At 41.9% G+C, this 17,753-nt stretch overlaps 1 protein-coding gene across 1 annotated transcript in view; it reads left to right on the forward strand.

The window, feature by feature from the left end:
- Positions 1–17,753, forward strand: part of LOC132494128 (uncharacterized) — a 92,925-nt gene that overhangs the window by 60,567 nt on the left and 14,605 nt on the right. The window lies entirely within an intron of this gene.

Here is a 17,753-nt window from a genome sequence, read left to right on the forward strand (position 1 = left end):
TTCCCTGGTGGCGCAGTGGTTGAGAGTCCTCCTGCTGATGCAGGGGACACGGGTTCATGCTCCGGTCTGGGAAGATCCCACATGCCGCGGAGCGGCTGGGCCCGTGAGCCATGGCTGCTGAGCCTGTGCGTCCTGAGCCTGTGCTCCGCAACGGGAGAGGCCACGACAGTGAGAGGCCCACGTACTGCAAAAAAAAAAAAAAAAAAAAAAAAAAAAACACCAAAATAGCCTTGAGCTTTTTTTGCATGCATTACAGGCATAGGCTCTGTCTCACAAGACAGACAGTGGTTATTTTGTAGATGAGAATTGTGTCTACTGAGGAATTGCTTTTGACTTTCCAACTGCAGAGCCTGCCCTTCACTGACCCAGAGAGTCTTGTCCATCTGTGTTTTCATCCACATCCTTCCTCACAGATTGGAAACTCTAGGTAGGCTTCGCTCTTTAAGGTTTCCAGGAGGGCATGTCCTCCGTGCTTTCATGCCACACCTTTGCCCATGACCTTTTCCTAGCCTGCCCTCTCTCCAACCCCTCTTCTCCAAATGAACTCCTTCTCTGTCTTTTTCCCTTCTACTCAAAGGTCAAATCCTCAGTGAAGCCCCTCCCTACTCTCCTCCTTCCCTTCCTCTCCCCTTGGAGTCATTCTTTCATCCTCTGTGCTCTTCAGATGTTGTATACACGTGCCTATTGGAAAAAACAACAACAACACCAAAACCCACTTTCTTTTAAACCCTGAAATACTTCATTGTGTATTTCCTAAGATCAGGATATTCTCTTACAGAGCTCACAGCACAGTCGTCAAAATCAGGATGTTTATCGTGGATACAAATACATCTTCGAATCCACAGTTCATTTTAAAATTTCATCCATTATCCCTTTCTTTAACTTTATTGTAACCATTGTCACATTGTTTTATAGATGTTTGTTCACATTTTTCTGTATCCTGTGTGATCACATGCACACAATCACACCCCAAGGGTCTGGGCTTGCATCTTTTATCTTTGATTCCAGTAAGGTGACTTGTAAGGAAGTTTTGTCTTGTGTGTGTTTAATTAATTAACGCAGTGATATGACTTGTCTTGGTTCCTCTAGTCTTCCCAGTCTGGCCCTCCCCTCCTCACTCTGGCTTGTGCTCCCTCATTCTATGGACCCACGCCCTCCTCCTCTCTCCATCTTTCTCTCTCTCTCTTTCTCTCTGTCTCTGTCTCTCTCTCTCAAAAACCCTTACACTAACGTCATTCTCAGCCTTCATCTATACTAAGTAGTAAATGACTCATGGTGGCTTGCAGTGTCCTTCTTCCCAGCGGTAGATACTGAGGGACAAAAAAAATAAATAAAATGAATAGTACGCCTCTCCTGTCCTCAATGACCTGCATTTCTAGTGTCCTGTGTATTTTGGTTTCTTCCCCAAACGCCAGCACCGTGTCTTGCCCACCGCTGATGCTTGCTGGCTCCTGGTTTGGTGAATGGATGTAAGCACGAAAAGATGGCTCCCGAGATGGAGAGCCCGGGGTCCAGCACTCTCTAGCCAGGCCACTTGGCCACATAATCGATGGCTGGACCTGATGTTCCAAACCAGCGTTATTATATTACTTCTCTTTAGCTTATTTAAAGCCAACAGGCTGTTCTGAGAAGCATATCAGACTAAAAACTTGGAGTGCTCGTTTTATGAGGGAAAAAAAATCACTAAGAGACAGAGGAGAGAAATTGAAAAAGGACTGAAATTCACCTCTTGGGGGTTGTCACTATTTTAAAATGCTTGACTTTGTAACTGGTGTCATTTATCCCTTAAATGTTTGGAGCTCCATGGAGGAGAAAATACTGCAGAATTTGTAGACAGATTCCCCTGCCCTCAGTAAGCTTGTAATTTATGCCATGGGCCTTATTTAGCTCCTAGCTTGCCCCCCTGTCCCACTGCTCACTGTGTCTTTCCATTCTTTGCATTGTTCTTATGTTTATTTAATTGCACTGTTGATGACAAACCTTTGTGGAGGGCCAGTAATATGCGTGACAATGTAAGAAACAGGGGAATTAGGTCCCAGAGGGCTTATAATACAAACTCGACTAGATTTCTCTGTTTTTTCATCTCTCCATTGCATTTTTTTTTACAACTTTATTGGAGTATAATTGCTTCACAATGGTGTATTAGTTTCTGCTTTATAACAAAGTGAATCAGTTATACATATACATCTGTTCCCATATCCCTTCCCTCTTGCGTCTCCCTCCCTCCCACCCTCCCTATCCCACCCCTCCAAGCGGTCACAAAGCACCGAGCTGATCTCCCTGTGCTATGTGACTGCTTCCCACTAGCTATCTACCTTACGTTTGGTAGCGTATATATGTCCATGCTTCTCTCTTGCTTTGTCACAGCTTACCCTCCCCCCTCCCCATATCCTCAAGTCCATTCTCAAGTAGGTCTGTGTCTTTATTCCTGTTTTACCCCTAGGTTCTTCATGACATTTGTTTTTTTCTTAAATTCCATATATATGTGTTAGCATACGGTATTTGTCTTTCTCTTTCTGAGTTACTTCACTCTGTATGACAGACTCTAGGTCTATCCACCTCATTACAAATAGCTCAATTTCGTTTCTTTTTATGGCTGAGTAATATTCCATTGTATATATATACCACATCTTCTTTATCCATCATCGGATGATGGACACTTAGGTTGTTTCCATCTCCGGGCTATTGTAAATAGAGCTGCAATGAACATTTTGGTACATGACTCTCCATTGCTTTTTGTTTTTTCCTCGGTGTTCAGTGCATTCTCAAGAAGGCACCACCCTTCACCTGCTCCCTCCACATCCCTAAGTACTAGCCTTTTCCCAAACCCACATTTGACCCTTTGGCTTCCTGTCCTGCCTGCCCCCTTTTCCTCAGTGAGGCGTTTCAGGACAAGAACTCATTCTTCACAGGTTGGGCCAAATGGTTTTATCGCAGTGGAAAGGAGACAGAATCCCTGGTCTTCCATCTTTTTCTGGGCAACAGGGCCCAGGCACTCCTAAGGCACTTTCAGGCAGAAGGTGATTCCAGCAGCTGACGAAGCCCAAACTCTGCCCAAATGTCACCTTCCTCTGCCTGCAGTGTTGGGGAACCCCTCGTGTGCTGGCAGTAAATCCTGTGACAGCTGGTTCTGGGTAAATAAACCTGGTCACCCGATCCCTGCAGGCTCCAGGGGAGAGGCCTTGAGGGGCTTCTCTGCCCTCAGGATCGTTCTGCTGTGGGACTGGTTTCTTGGGGGATAATTAATGCTCCTCTGCCATGGTCCCAAATCAAACCGGGTGGTGGGCTGATGTTACGACACCTTGCGATATTTGTTGACACCATTTCCCTCCTCAAATTGCCATCCTATCTTCCTGAGGTGAAGGGGAGGAGGGGGAGAGAGGTGTGGAAGCCGTAAGAGGAAGGCAGGGAAAAGACTGAGGTCACGTCTCAGCCCAGAGGGGCGCTGGTCCCTACTGTGCCTTATCTGATGCTTTGTCCAATCTCGCCGGTGTCTCAACCCCCGTGGGGTTCTGGCTGCTTCCCTCTCCCATCCCCCCACTGAGGTGATTTTTCACAGGGAGTCCACGTGTCCCTGACTTTCAGCTTCTAGCTCTTTCTCAATTCTAGCCATTGTTTCACTTTTAAATGTACATTGAATAGCCCATCTTTCTTTGATTCTTTCACCTTGCTGGTGTTTGTAGATGGAATGAACGTCCTTGATTTATGAGTTAGCCAAGCTGTGCGTAATTATTTCTTCATCTTTACTCATGGATTCTTCCATCCCTTAATCACTCTTGTTTTTCCCTAAACTGTCACTTTCTCTACATTTGTCTGGTAATGGGGCAGCTGCTTCCGTGTCCAGTTCCTGTTCTCAGCGTCTGAAGAGGGCAGTTAATGTGCTCAGGACCCGCCCCTGCCCCTTCGCATTATGAATCAGCTTGTTGCTGATTGTTCAGCACTTAACACTTTCATAATTTCACCCACTGTGTTTTTGAAAGTGCATCCACCATGGAATAGCATAGTTCACCTCCCTCTCCCTTTCTCTCTCTCTCATTTGTGGATGGAAGGGTTGTTACTGATCTGTGAATGTATTTACTCACTGTTGCTTCTGAATAAGGCCCTACACCTACTTCAATTTTAGATGCTTTTCTGAATCTCCGATTGTGTTGGGAATTCTGGAATAGACATGAGGTGGAGGAGGGGACTCCGGATCTAGTTTCATGCAGCCTGGGTTCAAATCCCAGTCTTCCCTCTCCCTCGTCCTAGCTGAGTGATCTTGGGCAAGTCCCTTAACCGCCAAAAGCCTTGCTTTCCTGATCCATCAAATGGAAATACTATCACCCGCTCCCCAGTGTTACTGTAAGGATGAGGTGAAATGACTCATGAGCACAGCACGGGGCAGGTACTCAGTTTATATGCATTTTTTTTTCTGTTCGTGCACTTGGCTCCTTCTCCAGGTGATTCCCAGACTTCAGGGGTTTGTAGACTAGGAAAATCTCAAAATACATTTTGATGAGCATGAAGTTGGCAAACTTTTTCTTTGGCCAACTTTTTCTTTTGCCGAGAAAGAACAGTATAAAAAAACCCAACACAACTGATCTCCATCTCTTGTCACTAAATTTCATAAAAGAATATTTGAAAACAAAAAATAAAGAGGACATCATTTAAGAATTAAAAATGGAATACCTTTAGCTTACGAAAACCTCTCTGCATTGTTCTTATTTATCTTATCTCACTAGGGATGGGTGGCAACTTGGTTCACAGATCAGCATTTGGGAACTCTTGCCCTCACTGACAACTGAGAAGGGCTTTCCAGATGCGCCTTTCCTTGCTGTGGACACCTTGCCCTGAGGTGGGGAGGGGGTAGGCGGAGGGTGACGGAGCAGCGCCTTTTTCCCTGTTAAGTTTAAAGAACTGCTGAGGTGTGATTGCTGAGTCCGGGGACCTGGGGATGATTAGAGAGCAAATGTGAGAAGCTGATGTGCACAATATAAAGTACGTGAAGAGAGCAGAGGCAGAACGTTTCGTGTCTGAGTTCCAGGTAAAATAACGGCTGTATTTGCATTTGAGTTTTTTGTTTGTTTTCTTGTTTGTTTTTTAAGACGCAAGCAAACAATCAAAACTTGCCATGTCCGTCTGTAACTGAAGGGTGTTTGGGCTCATGATGACTTCACTCTGACCCTCTTCCGAATCACTTGTGGTTTTTCAGACACACACACCAACAAGTATACTTTGGGGTTGAAACATTCCATATCTGGTCTAAGTGCAGAGGTGAATTGTTTTTGAGAAGTTTGAGCTAACTCTGCTCATCTGGTTTCGCTTAGGGGAGTGTGGGAAAATCCTTGTTCCTTCCTAGGAGAAAAATATCACACAATACACAGATACACACAAACACGCTCATCATCTAGGATCTTTTAAAGTCAGGTTAATTCATACCTGGGTGGGGAACATTGGCCAGATAGGAAATCTTAGCGGACAACAATTGATCTGGTGTCTGGAAGCAGGCACAGAGCAGGCCTACACCCTGTCTATGTCCTGTGGGAACATAGCGCCCTGGGCTAGGAGACTGCACTGGAGCCCTTGCAGTGAAAGAATCACGAACACCTACTGTGTGCTGGGTACTCCGCAAAGCACCTCATTTATGTTGTCTTGTCTGACCCTCACATAACCCTTGGGGCTAAGCATTATTAGAAGGCCCATTTTACAGATGAGAAAACCGAGGCTTACACAACTTTCGGCAAAACCTGTCCAAAGTCACACCAGAGCTGGTCAGTGCTAGAGCTGAGATACACATGCAGGCCTTTCTGACTGGCATTTCAACTACTAGGATGTTTAGCTCCTAAGATCTTAGGTCTGACAGACTTGAACTGACTTGAACCATCCCTTCTGGGGTGGCATTTGGAAAAGGAAACATCACACACACATACACACAAACACACACACACACATTAAAAAAACTCTGAAGCACTCCTAAAACACATAGTGTTTCCCCGTTTCTTTAAAAAGGCAACCTAGGAAACTTTCTGGAGAAGAACTTAAGCCTTAGAATGTTTATGCTCTTTGACCCAGAAATTGCCCTGCTAGGAATTTATCTGGTAACTAGTATGTTCCAGGCTTCTCCAGCCCATGGGTCCAAAGGACTATGCTCAAGTGTTCCCTCCTCACAGGGGCCCTGCCCACCCAACCTGAGGTGGCTTCCCCCCTCCCCTCACCCTTCCTTGTCTCCTTCAAAGCACTCCCTCCAGCTGAAATGACAGGATGTAACTGTCAGAGAAGGTGAGTCCCATGATAGCAGGGACTTTTCTGCTTTGCCCCTGCTTTATCCCCAGTGACTAAATCAGCATCTGACTCACTGAAGGCCCTCAACAAAGATTCACGAAGGAATGAATGAGCTTACGTTACATAAATCCCTCAGATCTCAAACTCTGCTTGACTGGCAGCGGATCTAGTCTTTCACAGATGTCTCACTCTTCCACACAGCTAAAGTTCCCCTTGAAGTCTCCATAAGTCCTGGCCCTGGTCATCACTCACCACCTCTGTCAGTGAGTGGAGGGGGACACCCAGGCATGTCCCTTGAGACCAGAGTCCACAAACCCTGGTCTCCTGCTGTGTCACTGCGCCTGCTGTCCTCCCTGGCCCCAAATGCTGCCTCCTCTTAGAGGTATCACACTGCTGCTGGGTGACTCGGGGCTCACCCATTGGTGAGGCAGTTTTAGGCCTGCAGACCTCTGCCCATTTGCACAGGCACTGAGGCAGCCCCACTTTCATCAAGTTCTGTTTGGGAGTGTCCTGCAGCAAAGTTGCCTAAGCCCCAGTGTGTTCTAGCCCTTTCCCTGCACCCCAACAAACAGACGTGTCACAAAGCACCTCCAGCCTCAGGGCTGCTGGGTACGGTGGGTCCACTCTATGTGTCTACAACCTGCGTTCTCTCCAAGCCCAGGCCCTGATTCAGCATGAGGGATCCCTGAGGAGTGGGGAGAGGCACATTTCAGAAACAGAATGAGGGCTTCCTTGGTGGCGCAATGGTTAAGAATCCACCTGCCAAGGCAGGGGACACGGGTTCGAGCCCTGGTCTGGGAAGATCCCACATGCTGTGGAGCAGCTAAGCCCATGTGCCACAACTACTGAGTCTGCGCTCTAGAGCCCGCAAGCCACAACTACTGAAGCCCGTGCGCCTACAGCCTGTGCTCCACAACAAGAGAAGCCACCACAATGAGAAGCCCATGCACCACAATGAAGAGTAGGACCTGCTCACCGCAACTAGAGAAAACCGGCTAGTCGCAACGAAGACCCAACACAGCCAAAAATAAACAAATAAAATAAATAAATTTATTAAAAAAAAAAAAAAAGAATCAGGATGAGAATCTCTCGGTGATGAAGGGTGGGTGAGAGAGACAGAAGAGGCCCTACCCCCTTCCCTAAGAAGGCCTCCTTGCCTACTCCCCTCTCCTCTGGGTTCTTTTTCTGCAATCTAGACTCAGTTTTGGTTTTTTTTCTTTTTTTTTTTTTTTTGCGGTACGCGGGCCTCTCACTGTTGTGGCCTCTCCCATTGCGGAGCACAGGCTCTGGATGCACAGGCTCAGTGGCCATGGCCCACAGGCCCAGCCACTCTGCGGCATGTGGGATCTTCCCGGACCGGGGCACGAACCCGTGTCCCCTGCATCGGCAGGAGGACTCTCAACCACTGCGCCACCAGGGAAGCCCTGTTGTTGTTTTCTTTTAATCAACTTTATCAAAGTATGATTTACATACCAAAAAATGCACCCATTTTAAGTGCCTTAAAACTGTATAAACTTGTGTAACCACTACTACATAGAACATTCCCATCACACCCAAAAGTTCCCTTGAGTCCTTTTCAGTCAGTCTCCCCCATCCCAGGCACTGGCTTATTTTCTGTTCCTATAGTTTTACCTGTTCTAGAATTCCATACAGATGGAATCATATTGAAGGTACTCTTTTGTGTCTTCTTTCACTCAACATATTTTTATGATATTTCTGGAAATGTTGTTATACAGAGCAATGGTTTATTTATTTTCATTGCTGAGTTGTATTCCATTGTCTGGATAGACCTCAATTTGTTTATACATTCACCTGTTGATGGACATTTAGACTGTCCCTGTTTTTGGCTTTTACAAATAAAGCTGCTATGACTATTTACTATTAGTATTTTGGTGGACATGTTTTTATTTCTCTTGGGTAAATACCTAGGACTGGAATTGTCAGTGATATGGAAAGTGTATATTTAATTTTATAGAAACTGCCAAACTATTTTTCAAAGTGCCTACGCAGAGGAAGGTTTGGTCTAAATCCTTTCACCGGTCTTGTCTAAGTTCCAGCTTCTGCCCTTTTATAACTCAAATGAAATATCAGATAAATATACCTATTTATATATTCTCAAGGATGTTCATTGCAGTCTTGTTTAGAAATCCAAAAAAAAACCCCAAAACAAAAAACTGGAAATGATCCAAGTGTCAAAAATAGTAGACTGCTGATTCTTGGAGTGGGGCAAGAAAAATATTAATACAAGATAAACCTGTAGCATCTTGTAGTGCCAGAAAGTAAGGAAGTGCTCAGAGAAACAAAGACTAAACCCACAATGATGAATGTCAAAGAAATGCAGGAGCCAAATGAAAGAGCTCCCAATGGCTAAAAGTGGAACAATTTGAGGAACAAAACAAAGTAATATTGGATTATAACCCAAAGTATAAAATAAATATCCATGAGTCCATACTGATATTGATGATTGAAAAAATAAAAAGTGAAAGAGAAGAGACATATCTCCCATGCAGAAGAATTTCAAACAATCTATGTAGATACCCTGCCCACAAGGAGGGGGATTAACTCCTCACTCCAGAGAGTGGGCTTCACATAGTGACTTTTTTCCAAAAAGTACAGTATGGAAAAGGGGGGGTGGGGAAAGGGAGTAACTTGACAGAGGAGAAACATGACAAACAGTACACCACCCAGGTGATCAAGGTCAACGTCACTGGTGATAAGTCATGTTGATAGTACATATCCTTGATGGGATGTGCTGAAAATGGCAGTTACTTCTGTGGTCTTCTTCCCCAAAACATAACCCCTGTCTAATCATGAGAAAAACATCAGACAAATATCCCAATTGAGAAGCATTCTACAAAAGACCTGGCTAGTATTTCTCAAGACTGTCAAGGTCATCAAAAACAAAGAAAGTCTGAGAAACTGTCACAGTCAAGAGGAGCCTAAATAGCCATGACAACTAACTGTAATGTGGGATCCTGTATGGGATCCTGGAACAGAAAAAGGACATTAGGTAAAAAAGCAAGGAAATTTGAATAAAATATGGATTTTAGTTAATAATGATGTATCAATGTACATTCATTAATTTTAACAAATGTACCATATTAATATAAGATGTTAATAGGGGAGACTATTATTTGGTTGGGTGTGAGGTATATGTCTCTCTGTACTAAGTTCACAATTTTTCTGTAAATCTAAAACTGTTTAAATATGAAAAGTTTATTTAATCTCCCCCCCAAATTGTGGACTGCTTAAATAAATTATAGGAGCTTCATAAAATGGAGTATACTACATCCTTTGAAGTGGATGCAATAGATATTTGTGTGTGGCTATAGAAAGATAGTTTCAAAACATTGTTAGGGTGAGAAAAAGTCAATAATGGAAGAGTATGTATGCCACAATCTCATTTTACAAATACATTCACGTGGGAAACGTGTAGGGGGCTAAGTCAGTAAGCTAAGAGAGGTTATCTCTAGGTGGTAGCATTTCCAATTGTTTAATTTATCTTTCTTTTTGCTTACTTGTATTTTTCTCATTTGTCTATGATGGCTCAGTGTAAAAAATATGATGTCATAGTCAGAATCCTAAAATGACCTCCAATGACCTTTGTATAATCCCTTCCCCTGGAGTGTGGGTGGGTGTGTAAATATGTCGGCTGCCACTCCTTTGGTAGGTTACATATGTGGCAGAGGTGAGGGGGTTTTTGCAGATGTAATTCAAATTCCTAATCAGTTGACTTTGAGTTAATCAAATGGGAGATTATCCTGTGTGGGACTGACCTAAGCAGGTGAACCTTTTAAAAGAGGACATAGACCTTCCCTGAGATCAGAGAAGATCCTGCTGGTCTTGAAGAAGCAAGCTGCAAGGAAGTGAATTCTACCAACAAGCACACAGCTTGGAGGAGGACCCTGAGCTTCAGATGAGACCCCAGCCCTGACCACCACCTTCACTATAGCCCCGGAGACCCTGAGCAGAGGGCTCAGCTAAGCCATGCTCAACCACGGAAACTTTGAGATCATAAACTGATGTTGTCCAAGCCACTAAATTTGTGATAATTTGTCATGCAGCAATAGAAAACTAAGAGATGGTAAAAAAAAAAACCCAACAACAATAAACAAAGGAAAAGGCAATTTAGGACAAATAGAATGAGATAGCTTCATTTCCAGACAAACTCAAAATGCCATTCTTACCCAGCTTTTGGGCTTGTTTGCTTGGCTCTTCATACCTCCTCACTCTAAAGTCTTTCAAACAATGTAGGTAAAGTTGTTTGTATTTTATGCCAATAGATTAATCATACCAAATGCTACGGATAAGAGGACAAATACTTTTAAACTATATGTAGCTGTCATCCAGTAAACTCAAGCAAATTGGAAATAACTCAGCTGTAAAGGATGCAGGCAGAGACAGCTATTAGAGTGTCTGTTCCTCCCACCTCCCACCCCCCACCCCCCACCCCCCACCCCCCATGGAAAAAACCTCTTTTTAAAAATAACATATAATCGTTATTTAAAATATCTAACAATAGAGACAAAATGAAAGGACATCCTTCTAGGAAAGTCTTTTTTTTTTTTGTTTTTGCTGTACGCGGGCCTCTCACTGCTGTGGCCTCTCCCGTTGCGGAGCACAGGCTCCGGACACACAGGCTCCGCGGCCATGGCTCGCGGGCCCAGCCGCTCCGCGGCATGTGGGATCTTCCGGGACCGGGGCACGAACCCGTGTCCCCTGCATCGGCAGGCGGACTCTCAACCACTGCGCCACCAGGGAAGCCCTAGGAAAGTCATTTTTAAGATGAAGAAATCTTTGAAAGAAGGGTGTGTGAGGAAGGACTGTTTTTTTGTTTTTTTGTTTTTGCGGTACACGGGCCTCTCACTGTTGTGGCCTCTCCGTTGCGGAGCACAGGCTCCGGACGCGCAGGCTCAGCGGCCATGGCTCACGGGCCCAGCCTCTCCGCGGCATGTGGGATCTTCCCGGACCGGGGCACGAACCCGTGTCCCCTGCATCAGCAGGCGGACTCTCAACCACTGCGCCACCAGGGAAGCCCCAGGAAGGACTGTTTTATGTGAAAGAGGGAAAAGGCTCAAGTTCTTGCGCAGGTGCTGTGCCCTGGTCACAGGCAGCCCCCATAAAAGCTGCCGTCCCTGTCATCATTATTAAACACGCACACAAGCCCTTTTATGTCCCATACATCGTCTTGTTTGTTAAGTGCCTGTAGGGAAGAGATGGGAGTTTGAGAGAAACAAAGTGGGAAGCCGGTGGTCTCAGAGGTGAAAGCTGACATCCATGGGGCTTTCCCAAACCACGTTCGGGTCACACTTGCCCTGACCCACGCAGGCCCTGGGTCCAGACCAGGCTGGCTGGGAGGATGCTGTCATAGGAGTCGTTACACTGCTCGAGTGTCCTTTTGACTTTAGAAGGAGCAGAAAAGGAGGCTACCTTTGAGGTGTGATTTCAAAGTTAGGGATAAAACTCTGGGCTCAAAATTATTTCAATGACTACCTGTCACTGTGCTAGTGGTTAACTGTTAAAGATTCACTTGGGGGGATTTTGAAGGGTTTTCTGTTTTCAAGAAGCCCTTCATGAACACAGATATCCCTGGGAGACCTTTTTAAAGGGAAGCTAAACCTTGGAAAAGATTAGATAGAACCAATTGCTAGTAAGACTGGCTGAAAAGTGGAAAGAAAGAGAAAGGGGCCAAATTCCTGGAAAAGGTCGTGGAGAGCAGCCTCTGCCTGTTTCACTGCCTTGTGTAAACAAGAGGCGTGTGTGTGTGTGTGTGTGTGTGTGTGTGTGACTCCCCCTTCCTGCATCCATTTCAGACACTGCTGAGGATTGTGATGCACTTGCTTGCTGGCTTTGAGCATCCTTCTCAACACAGCTCCCTAAGGTGTCACTACCAGTTGGCTGGGGCAGGCTGGTGAGATGAGGCCTCGCTGACATGAACTCAGGTCCTGGGCAAGCCTTGGCTGTTTGGGATAAGACTTGAAGAGTTCAAGGTGCAGGACAGTAAATGAGTTTTGGGATGCCAGGATTAGTGTAGTAATAATATAATTAACCACCTGAATGTTGTTTGTGATATAATATCTTCTCATGTAATCCTCATAAAACCCAGTGAATACTCCCAATCAACAAACAGATAAGAAAAGGCTCCACTAGTACATATTGGTGCCAGAATTTCCATCTGAGGCTTCTATCACTGAGCTCATATTTTTTCTACTACCCCTCCAGAGCCTGCCTCTGTTGTCATAGATCTAATGGGGGTAATAGAATAAGAGCACAGAAGTAAAGAGGAAAACCTTTCCAATCTGGCTTTCACTCTCATCATTTATCCCTGAGACAACATGGCTAAACTCACCACCAATAATCCCCATGTTCCTGAATTTCATGGGCATTAAAACATAAAAACTTAAACAATTCACCAATAAATTTTTGTTTGAAAAATGCAAACCATTCCAAAGTATACAGAGTAAAAGTGAGTCTTCCTTTACTGATCCTTTCTAACGCTAAACCACTTTTTAGGTTAATCATTGTTAACAGTTTGCTAGATATTCTTCCAGACATATGTCTATGTATTTATACCCATATATATCTAAATACGCAAGTATGCAGGCTTATAAATGTATACCAATAAGAGTTTACTATATCTATTGTTCTACAACTTACTTTTTCACTTCAACATGTCTTGGGGGGCTTTCTCTTTAAGTGTCTATAAATTTACATTATTCTTTTACCCTGCTGCCCAGTATTCAATAATATATGCCATTGTTTTCTTTCTACCAAATGACATTTATGTTATTAGCAGTTTTTCAGTTTTACAAACAATGCTGCAGTGAATAGTATTGTAATCACAACCTCTTGTACATGAGTGAGCATTTCCCAAGTATAGATACATAGAAGAGAAATTGCTGGGTTAAAGAGTGTATGCAGTTTACATTTTTATAGATGCTGTCAAGACAAGCCCCAAAGTTGGTACCATTACATTTCTACCAACAAGATGTGAGAGTAACCCTTCCCCATCTTTGCCCGCACTGAATATTATTAATCTTGAAAATCTTAACCATCTGGTGGTTGAACAGTGATATCTTATTGTTTTAATTTATATTTTCTGATTAGTAGTGAGATTGAGCAATAGGCACTTTTAAAATCTTAATCTCTCAGCAATTGTTGATACTCTCTCCTTAAAATACTCCCTTTCCCTGGCTTCTGTGACAATCCACACCACACTGCCCTGGCTTTGCCTCTACACCTCTGGTCATACTCTTTCAGTCTCCATTCCTGACTTCTCCTTCTCCACCTGGCTTTAAATATTGATGTTCCTCAAGGTTTGGTCTTAGTCACCTCTCCCCTGTTCCCCCAAACACACAGATCTCTTAGTTGACATTCTCTCCCCAGATGATCTCATTCAGGCCATTTCTGCCTTCAAACTTCATCTATACACCAATGACTCTCAGATTTGATCTCCATCCTCTCCTCCCCTGTTGCTCTAGATCTATCTACAGTATTCCACATCTCTACTTGGATGCCTCAAGTACATGTTAAACTCATCATTCCTAACATGAACTCAAGGGCTTATTCACCCAAACGAGACCTTCTTTAGGATTCCCGACTCAGTGACTATCTCACCAACTTCTGGTTGCCCAACAAGAACCAAAGGACTCATTCTTGATGGTTTCCTTGCCATGATCCCAGTATTCAGTTCATTCCAAGTCCTACTGGCTTGGTCCTGAATATCTCTGGAGAGTGTCCGTTTCTTTCCTTCTCCATATGCCCCATCTCCCCAGAACTTGTGCAATGGCTTCCTAACTGGCTGAATCCATGCTTGGTCTTGGCCAGCCTATTCTCTACAATATAACCAAAGTGATTTTCAAAAAGCAAATCCGATCATGTCATTCCCCTACATAAAAATACAGCCACCAACTTGTTAAACACAAAGTTGTTTATAATTGTTGAAAGAAAGGAAGAAAAAAGAAAGAGAGAAAGGAAGCAATAACTTAAATATTCAGCAATAACAGATTGGTTAAACACATTTAGTTCATCCATCTGATAGGACATGTAGATATAAAAAAAAAAGTGTAGTCCTAATAAATCAACTGCAGTTCAATTTAAAAAAAAAGAAAAAAGTGTAGTTCTATCAACTATAAAGGATCAGATAATTGCTATTATTTAAAAATTTAGAGCAGTGGTGACTGATAGAAATATAACATGAGCCTCATATATACTCAGAAATTTTCTAGTAACCGCATAAAAAAGAAACAGGTAAAATTAATTTTAATAATATATTTTATTTAATCCAATATATCAAAGATATTATCATTTCAACATATAAAAATTATTAATGGGATATTTTAAATTATTTTTTCACACTGTCTTTGAACTCTAGTGTGTGTTTTATACGTACAGCACATCTCAATTCAGATGCCAAATTTTCATCAGAAATACTGATCTCTGAAGATTTAGGTTTCATGAAACTTACAGTTGAAAAGTAGAGTCACATACCCACATTGTTCCAAACATACTTAAACAATTTCCAGTAACTGAATTGAGGATCAGTTTTAACTTTAAATGTAGGTTAATTTAAATTAAATTAGAAATTTAGGTCCTCATTTGGAGTAAGCACATTTCAAGTGCTCAGTTGCCCACATGGCTAGTAGCCACTGTATTGGATAAAGCAGTTCTAAAGTAAAGTAAGGACTGCAAGTTCCCTAGTTCATTTTTAAATGGTGCAAACTTTATTATAAAAATCCTTCAAGGGATAAAAATATTATAGCCCAACCTCTCTTGGGAGTAAATGCTAAATAAAATATTAGCAAATTGAATCAAGCAATATTTAAAAATAGTCATAACTGAATAGGGTTTATTTAAGGAATGCAAGAATGCTCCTTCCTTAGCTTTCCTGTTGGCATAAAAGATCCTGTTCAAAATTGGCATAAAAAATAAAATGCAAATAAACTTAATGAAAATGGATATTTATAAAGAAACTATAAAACCTTGCTAAAGGACATGAAAGAAGGCTTGAAAAATGGAGAGGCACACTCCATGATCCTGAAAGGAAAGACTAAACATTAGCAAAGGCGTGAAGTCTTCTAAAATTAATCTGTAGTTTTAATGTAATCCCAAAGTGCCAAGAGAGAACATTTGTTGGAAGGGACTAGTTAAACTAATTCTAACGTTTATTTAGAAGAATAAACAAATGGAGAATAGCCAAGAAAATAATGAAAAAAGGATAATTTGTTCTAACTGATATAAAAATGACCTATAAAACTATAGTGATTAAAAACATCATGGTACCAGTGCAGGAAAAGACAGATAATGGAGATAGGCCCATGAATATAGGGGAATTTCATATATAACAAAGATGGAATTTCAATGTGGTGGGGAAAGTATTTACTATTTAATAAAAGTTATTGGTATCACTGAATATCCTTAGGGGAAAAAATAAAAGTTATGTCAAACCACACCCCAAAATAAACTCCAGATAATTTAAAGATGTGGAAATTAAGAAAATTAAACAAACATAAACCTTGAAAGTTCAAAAAGTTAATACTGGAGCACATTTTAAAAGAATTTGTGGGGTGAGCAGAGCCTTTGGTAATATGGCACTAAACCACAAGTCATGGAGGAAATGATTGACAGGTTTGACTATTTTGGCAGACACCACTGGTTACCAATGAGATGTAAATAAAAATCTGCTGGGGACTACTGGGAAAGATTTTCCTTCCCGATGAGAAGACAGACCTGAGAGATGAAAAAAAAATTGTCCGTATCCTCTTCCTTCCTAATTGGCACACGAGGATGTAGTATTTGGAGTGTTGTAGCCATCTCATTTTACAAGGGGAGACACTGTCAACACATTATAGATGGCAAATTTGAAAGATGTAAAGGGACTGATGACATCTCTGAACCATCAAACCAATTCTGGGACAACCTACCCCTGGATTTCAGGTTAATTAAATAGTTAATATTTTAAATGGTTTAAACTGCTGTTACTTGACTTTTCTGTTCCCTAGGATGGATATAAACATATAAAAATAAAAACATCCTATGGCACAAGACACAATGAACTGAGAAAACAATTTCAACATTGATGTCAAGGTTAATAGCCTTAATAAAGGTGACTACTCAATAAAAAAACCTCTACTCACCAGAAAGAAAAAAAGAGAATACTTTAAGAAAATAAAATGGACAAAAAGCATAAACAGATAATTTGTAAATTAAATTCAACTGACAGGGCCTCCCTGGTGGCGCAAGTGGTTGAGAGTCCGCCTGCCGATGCAGGGGATGCGGGTTCGTGCCCCGGTCTGGGAGGATCCCATGTGCCGCGGAGCGGCTGGGCCCGTGGGCCATGGCCGCTGGGCCTGCGCGTCCGGAGCCTGCGCGTCCGGAGCCTGTGCTCCGCAACGGGGGAGGCCACAGCAGTGAGAGGCCCGCATACCGCAAAAAAAAAAAAAAATTCAACTGACAAAGATATAAAAATACACTCAACCTCACCAATAATCAAAGACTTACAGATTGAAATCACAATAAAATATCATGTTTGGCCATCATACTGGCAAAGATAAAAAAGAGTGATAATGGTTAATGCTGGAGATGGTGTGGAGAATCATCTTATCTCTTACTTGTTGGAGAAATGTAAATTGGTACAATTTTCTACAGAGTCATTTATTAATATGAATCAAATTTTAAAATATGTATCCTATTTTTCTCAGCAATTTTCCTTTTAGGAATTGTTTTAAGGGAATAATCAGACTTGTGACAAAGATATATATACAGTGATATTTAGTGCAGTATGCCTTAGAATAGAAAAGAAAATGGAAATAATTCAAATGTTTTCAAGAATAGGTGATTAGTTAAATAAATTATGAGCATTCATTGAATGGAATGGAATTCTATGTAGCCATTAAGAAGGATGATGCATTACTATATGTGTTAACATGGAAAGATATTCATGATCTAGTGATAAGTAGGAAAAAGCAGGTTACAAAACACTATGTGTTATGATTCTGTTTATGTAAATGTATGTTTATACATATGTATATACATACATATAAATAAAAACTTGAAGGATTTCTTTTTTAAGAATAGTGATTATCTTTAGGAAGTGGGATTCTGAGGGAATTTATTTCTCTGTATTGGTTGAATATTTTATACATCAGAAGAAACAAAATTGATTCCAGTTTAGGAAATAAAATGTTTCCAGAATAATTTGCAATGATATGAAAAGAAACATATGATATATTGCTAAGTTAAAAAATAGAATACAAGTCAACGTTATAGTAGGGTTATTTTAAGAGTGGAGCTAATTTTATTGAAAATTACCTGGAAAGTTGTATACCAAAATGTTAACAAGTAGTTATCTCTTGGGAGGGGTGTCGGGGGCCAGTCTGGGGGGGGAGGTGGGATTGAATGATTTTTATCTTATTGGTGATACTTCCCTGTTTAAAAATATTTTTAAAAGATAGTTGTTACTCTTAAAAAACAAAAGAAAGAAAGAAGGAAGT

Source organism: Mesoplodon densirostris, chromosome 7 (genome assembly GCF_025265405.1).
Source record: "Mesoplodon densirostris isolate mMesDen1 chromosome 7, mMesDen1 primary haplotype, whole genome shotgun sequence".
Taxonomy (NCBI): domain Eukaryota; kingdom Metazoa; phylum Chordata; class Mammalia; order Artiodactyla; family Ziphiidae; genus Mesoplodon; species Mesoplodon densirostris.